The sequence below is a fragment of the Ziziphus jujuba genome, chromosome 7, assembly GCF_031755915.1.
Source record: "Ziziphus jujuba cultivar Dongzao chromosome 7, ASM3175591v1".
Classification (NCBI taxonomy): domain Eukaryota; kingdom Viridiplantae; phylum Streptophyta; class Magnoliopsida; order Rosales; family Rhamnaceae; genus Ziziphus; species Ziziphus jujuba.
This window is the reverse complement of record NC_083385.1, coordinates 22,510,387-22,518,093: the sequence shown is the minus strand read 5'-3', so window position 1 is coordinate 22,518,093 and position 7,707 is coordinate 22,510,387.

Sequence of the window (7,707 nt, the reverse complement as noted above, 5' to 3'; positions counted from 1 at the left end):
TATTGGTTTCTAATTCTGTTATACTCGCAATAACTGTGGCATTTCGGAAACAAGTTCTTCAACTTTCTTATCCAATCATTTCAACGAGGAGTTATTTTGTAAAAAGGTTCCAGTATTTCAGGTGTTGAAAAGGAGGATAAAGAAAAAAGTAATTTTGCAGAAAAAAAAATTGGAAAAGATTTTTCCCTTTCAGTAAAATTTTTAATTGTTCTTCCTCATATTTGTTTAGTTTCGTTCAATTTATTTTACAAGTCATATCAATTTACATTTTATTACATTGGGGACGATGTAAGTAGTTGTGCTGTGCTTCCATTAATACCTTTTGCATCACTAAGCTCCCTGGCAATTTAGCAATGGCCCAAAAAAGTTTAACTATGGCCGCTGAGACTACCGATGACCAAAGACAATAACCTTAAAAGTTAGCAAATGGTATAATGGTAATATTTAATTAATTTATTTATTTACCTATACTTAAAAGTATTAAAAAAATATATAAATTAATAATATTTTAATACATATTATTATTAAATAAATAGTAAATCTTTTAATAACTATAATATTATTATTGGATAAAAAAATTATTTTTTTTCTATTTATCCTTTTTATTTTCCTTATTTTGCTTTATGTATAACAAAACTTTACACATAGATATATAAACTCGGTTTAGTATAACAAAACTTTACACATAGATATATAAACTCGGTTTAGTTATTAGCTGATTTAAAATGTACTTGTGTATTTATCCCCCAAAAAATAAATAAATAAATAAATCAACATCTACAGCGTTATATACTAGCTCCGTCTTCGTAAATCAAAATTTTAACTCCCTTAAGTCTAGCAACGGTGCCATTTGGTAGCCTATTCGTTTGTTATTAGGAGTTTTTATATTTTTAATATATTTATGTGTAACCTTCAAATATTTATTAATATTAGTGGTAGCTATGGTTTGTTAGACATTTCGATTAATTAAAAAATTGTGGAGAAAATATTGAGTACAATCTGAAATTGTTGTTTCAAACATTTGAATCAGGCAAATTATATATATATATATATATATATATATATAATTTAATATAAATCCAGCACCTGATACTACTCAATTTCAAATTGTTGTTTCAAACATTTGAGTTAGGCAAATTAATATAAATCCAGCACCTGATCCCTATTATTATTATTATTATTTTTTTTTTTTTTAAATTCGTAGGATATCATCAAATTGACCTTGGGAAGTCATGGAGTTAAGTTTGATTGGCGTCTGTGCTTTTTGAAAAACAAGCTACAATTGGCGCTTGAAAAGCAAAAAATTTATGGAGATGTACTTGTTGTAAAATGTATAAATACGTACTATGTTATTTGTCTGAAGATAAAAGTTTATGAGATACTTCACTATACCTGCACAGCCCGTACGAGAAGGAAAGGAGATCATAATCAATCGAGTGGTTTGTCGGCTATGTTTGGTCATGAGAAAAATAGGAGGAAGGAAATGAATGAATGAAAAAATGAAACAGCATGCTAGATTTATTAAAATATATTTATCAAATGATGTAAAAAATAATATGATATTAATATTTATTTTAATAAATATAATGACAATATGTATTCAATTAGTCTATGTTATTTATTTATTTATTCATTTAAAAGTTTATTGATTTAATTTTGATTATATAAATATGTTAACTAATAATATATTCATAAATATTTTGATGTATCTACTAAAAAAAGATATAAAATAATTTGCTTGAAGATCAATTACATTTTAGTATTCTATAGTTTGGGTAAGTTGCAAATTTCGTAAATAAATTTAAAACATTCTAATTTAAGTATTCAAATTTCAATTTATTACATTTTAATAATAAGTTTTTGGCAAACTATGCTTATGGTTTTGCGATATCAAAAGGCCTTTTTTTTTTTTTTTTTTTTTGGTTTTAAACAGAGAGCCTTAAATTACAATAATTTAACATTATAGGGCTTAAATGTAACAAATTGTATTTTATGATTGATTAAATATAATAAAACCATTAAATACGATAGAAAGCTCGTTTCGGTTAAAAAGATATACATATATATATACACATATTAATTATTATTTTTGTTGTTTCTAAGAAATGAAGAGAGAACAAGAAAAATGGTAGAAGGGGCAAGTGGAGATATAGAGATTAATAATATCAGGATTAAACATATTAAGAGGTATACCAAATACCAAATAATATTTAATTGGTTTATACTTATCACTTTAAGATTTCAATTATCCATAACTAAGTTATAATGATATATTAACTAATAAAATATTAACACATAATATTTGATATAAATTTTGATATATTATTTTGATATCCTTTATATTAGAAGTAGGATAGAAATACAATAAAATAAAACTAATAATCATTATTAGTATTATAAATATGATAATAAAATAACGGTTATAATATATTTTTTTTCAAGAAACACTAATAGTTATTATTATAATTATGATTTTTTTTTTCAGAAATATGATTATTGTTACTGTTGCTGGTTTTCCCTTTTACCGCATGCAATTTCAATAATTTTGTTCGTCTATATTTTGTGGTGCTCTTAGCCATGAAACAAAATAAATATTTCAAGGTAGGTAATTATTAAATGAGTGTATAATTTTTTGGTATACAGTAACTTAATGTGTGATAATTCCCCTCGCGCTGAAAATTATAATATAGATGATATAGACAGGACCAATTAATATCTATTTGTAGCATATATGTGTGTGTGTGTATATATATATGTATGGAGAAAAAAGCTGAAGAGACAGTGAAAGTCTACCTTATAAAATTAAATTTTGAGGGACCTGTTACCATTATCATATATATATTTTTTTTATCATTAAGATTAGTTTAACTCAAATCCTCACATATGAAATGTGGATATTGTGATATTGTTACTAAGCTATCTCAAAAGAAACATTGCCATCAATATTGTTATTAATATTATTTTGTTTTCTAAATAAAAAGAATATAATTTTGCAGAAAAAAAAATGGAAACGAGCTTTCCCTTTCAGCGAAATTTTTAATTGTTCTTCCTCGTATTTGCTTATTTTGGTTGTACAAGTCATATCAATTTACAGTTTATTACATTAGAGACGTCGTAAGTTGTGCTGTGCTTCCAGTAATACCTTTTGCATCGTTAAGCTCCCTGACAATTTAACAATGGTGGCCCGAAAAAGTTAAACAAGCCGGCTAGGATTACCATGGTTAAAATAATAAAATTATAATTTATCAAATTTATTAATTCAAATTCAAATTATAAAACTATATATAAATAAATTTGATGATTATTTTGGTATTTATATATTAATGGACCAAAAAAAATCATTATTTCTATTCTAATTATCCTTAGTAGTTTCTTTGTCTGGCTTTTTATATAACGAAACTCTGCATATAAATATATAAACTCAATTTAGTTATTAGCTATTTAAAATCTACTTGTATATAAATTCAATATATATATATATATATATATATATATATATATATATATATATATATATATATATATATATATCAGCTTGTATATCTTTATATAATAGCTTTAGCATTACAAATCAAATTTTAACTCCCTTAAAACTAGCTATGGTGCCATTTGGTAGCATGTTTGTTTTTTATTTTTGATTTTTGCATTTTTAATCTATTTGTATGTTACCTTCAAATGTTTGCTAGTGTTAGTATTATTAGACATATCAATCAACTATCAAGTTATAGGAGAAAAAATTGAGTACAATTTTAGATTGTTGTTTTAAAAAATTTGAGTTAAGCAAATTACACGTAATTAAATAGAAAAATAAACATAAAACCAGCACCTTACTAAATGATACCTGTGCTTTTATTTTTGGTTTTTGATTTTTTTTTTTTCATTTTTTGAATTCTTAGGATATGATCAAATTGACCTTGGGATGTCATGGAGTCCATACTGATCATTTATCAATCGACAGATATTTAGGTTAAATTTAACTGGCATCTCTGTATTTTTTGAACAATGAGCTACAAGTGGCGCGTGAAAAGCAAAAAAATTATGGGAACTTACTAGCTGCGTAAAATGTATAATTAGGCATGTTATTTGTCTGAAGATAAAAATTTATGCGACACTTCACTGTAGCTGTACAGCCTGTACGAGGGGAGGAGGAGATCACAATCAATCTAGTGGTTTGTACGCCATGCTTACTTGAGAGGACAGTAGGAGGAAGGAAATGGAAGAATGGAAAAATAAACATGTAATGCTAGATTTATCAAAATATATTTATCAAATTTATTTTTTTTAATGACATGGAGGATAAATAATATGTATTTTGATAAATGCAAGACAATATATATTTAATTGGTTTATTTTTTAAATTTATTTACTCATTTAAAAATTAATTTATCCATATTTAAGTTATACCAAATGTTAATTAATGATATTTAGATATATATCATTCATAAATGCTTTTGATAAACATTTTGGTGTCTCTTATAAAATGATCAAAAATAATTTGCTTGTTTAGTATGAAGATCAATTACATTCTAGTATTATATAGTTTGAGTAAGTTGCAATTTTGGCTTTCAAATTTGTAAGGTTTTAATTTAGGCATTCAAATTTCAATTTATCACATTTTAATTCAAGGGATTTTTGGCAAACTGCGGTAAGCGCTTTTGATATATCAAAATGCAATTTTTTTTTTTTCTTAAATAGAGAGCCTATATTTCAAGATTTTAACATCATAGCTTAAAGGTAACAAATTGTATTTTATGATTGATTAAATATGATAAAACTATTAATCACTCCTAGCTGAAAAGTCCAATTTGGTAGAAAATAAATGAAATAGAAGGCTTATTTTAATTAAAGAAAAAGATTATTTATTATGTTGTTGTTTCAAAGAAATAAAGAGAGAATAGAAAATCTGGCAAAAAAGCAAGGGGAAATATAGAGATGAATAATATTAGGGATGCAAAATAAATATTATAAGATGTGTATTAATTATCAGGTGTTAATATTGGATTGATTTACACTTATCTTTTGAGGGTTAACTTATCCATAATTAAAATTTTTATAATATATTAATCAATAAAATATCAAAGCATGAGATTTGATCCAGATTTTGAAATATTAATTTGGTATCCCTAATATTAAAGATAGAAAAGAAAAACAATAAAATAACACTAATAATCATTATTAGTATTATAATTATGATAATAAAATAACGCTAATATATATATATATATATATTTTGAAGAAACACTAATAATCATTATTAGTACTATAATTGTGATTTTTTTTTTCTAGAATTATGATTATTGTTACCGTTGCTGGTTTCCTTTCCATTTTACCGCATGCAATTTTATAATTTTTTTTTTTTAGTAATATTACCTCATGCTCCTAATAATAAACCAAAATAAATATTTCAAGGTACGTAATTGTTAAATGAGTGTATGAATTTTTTGGTATATACGATACAGAGAGGACTAATTAATAACTATTTGGACCGTGTATATATATATATATATAGTCTTTCTATGGTCAGGTCGAATCTAACCAATATGGTGCGATCCAACAACATGAAAAAACAACTAACAATTGGATTTCAACTTATCACACAAACAGCTCAAATTATTCCTTATCACATATGAGAAAAAATTACTTGACAAAAAACAATTCTTCTAACCTTCCCGCTCGCACCACTCTTTCACACAGATCTTATCGTTTACACCACCATCCTAGCCCACCATGAGTACCAACTTGGTTTTTTTCTTACACTTTGTCAACACCTTCTATTCTCAGCCCCTCCAACATATTTCATCCCATGTATACCTGTTGCTCCTCAAGTATACTTAGTTAGTTGGTCTGCTCCAAACCACTGTCAACTACTTATTTAATGTATTATTTATTTATACAAACCCCACGCATTCAATATTCTTTTTCTATTGGCTGGTAGGTGGTTTAAATAAGAAATATGTCATATTTCCTTCTGCTTTTACTTTGCTTACTCTTTCTCTTTGGGCGTCTTTATATTATTAAAGATGTGATTTTTAGGTTTTTATTAATGCAGTTGTACCAGATCTATAAATTGCCTCCAAGTGGTATTGAAGAAATTGACGCTGCGACAAAATTCACGGACTGGCTATTGGATTCGCAAGAACTGTAGCCCCTGCTTCCAGAGAACGTGGAAGCAAACCTAAAAGCATTGGCTCTGGTAAGCCACAGCCGAGGAGGGAAGGTAGCAAAGGAGGGAGTTCATCAAAGCATAGAGAGAAAAAAAATTACTTTGTGAGCAAAGCCGCCGCGTCTACATTGTAAAAGCGTTGGCTTTTGTAAATTTTTTTAATTTTTTAATTTTTTTAATTCCTTCGTAATTTTTTTAATTCCTTTGTAATTTTTTTAATTTTTTAATTTTTTAATTCTTTTGTAATTTTCTTAATTTTTTTTATATTTTTATAAGTATCATTTAAGATAATAAATTTTAAACTCAATAAAAAAAAATAATAATTGAAGGCCAATTAAAAATTACAAAATTAAAAGATAACAAAAGAAAATTTAGAGGCCAAAGCCGATGGTTTTACATTGTACCGTTGGCTTTAGTAAACTTTTTTAATTTTTTATTAGTTTCTTTTTTTGTAATTCTTTTGTAATTTTTTTCTAATTTTTTGGGTACTTTTATAGGCATGATTTAAAATAATAAAATTCAAATTTAACAAAAAAAATTGAGAATAAATTGAAAATTATAAAATTGAAAGATAACAAAAAAAAATTGGAAGCCAAAGCCGACGCTTTTACAAGCATTGGCTTTCGTAAATTTTTAAAATTTTTTTATTATTTTCTTTTTTTTATATAATTTTTGGTACTTTTATAATCATGATTTAAAATAATAAAATTTAAACGTAACCAAAAAAAATTAAAGATCAATTAAAAATTATAAAATTAAAAGATAACAAAACAATAAAAATCATATTTGTAAAAATATTAAAAAAATAATAAAAAGTTAAATAAAATTTACAAAAGTAACGCTTTTACGTTGCATCAGCTTTGAACTATAAAGCTCCAAACAGAGTGAAGACAATGATTAAAATTCATAAACCCATGTATTTATTTTTCTAATAAAAAAATCAAGATATACTAAAAAGGATTGGCTTTTTATACATGTGGCTACGGGAGAAATTAAAACATACTTAATGCATACACGTGGCTAGGAAATAAATACATAGTTTTGGTCTCACAAAAAGCTAAAACCATTAGTTTTTGGATTGAGCGTTTGTGTATATTAACAAAAATAACAAAAATAATAAACAAATAAAAAATTGAGATGTCAAATTCGACGCTTTTACAATGTAAAAGTCGTTGGTTTTTGTTAATTTTTTTATAATTTATTATTATTATTATTATTATTTTGTATTTTTATAAATATCATTCAAAATTATAAAATTCAAACTTAATTTAAAAAAAAAAAAAGACTAGTTGAAAATTACGAAATTGAAAGATAACAAAAAAAATTAAGGGACCAATGTAAAAGCATTGGCTTATGTAAATTTTTTTAATTTTTTATTATTTTTTATTTCTTTTGTAATTTTTTTCTATTTTTTTATATTCTTACAAGCATGATTTTTATTTTTATTATCTTTTAATTTTATAATTTTCAATTGGTTTTCAATTTTTTTGTTAAATTTGAATTTTATTATTTTGAATGATACTTGTAAAAGTATAAAAAAATAT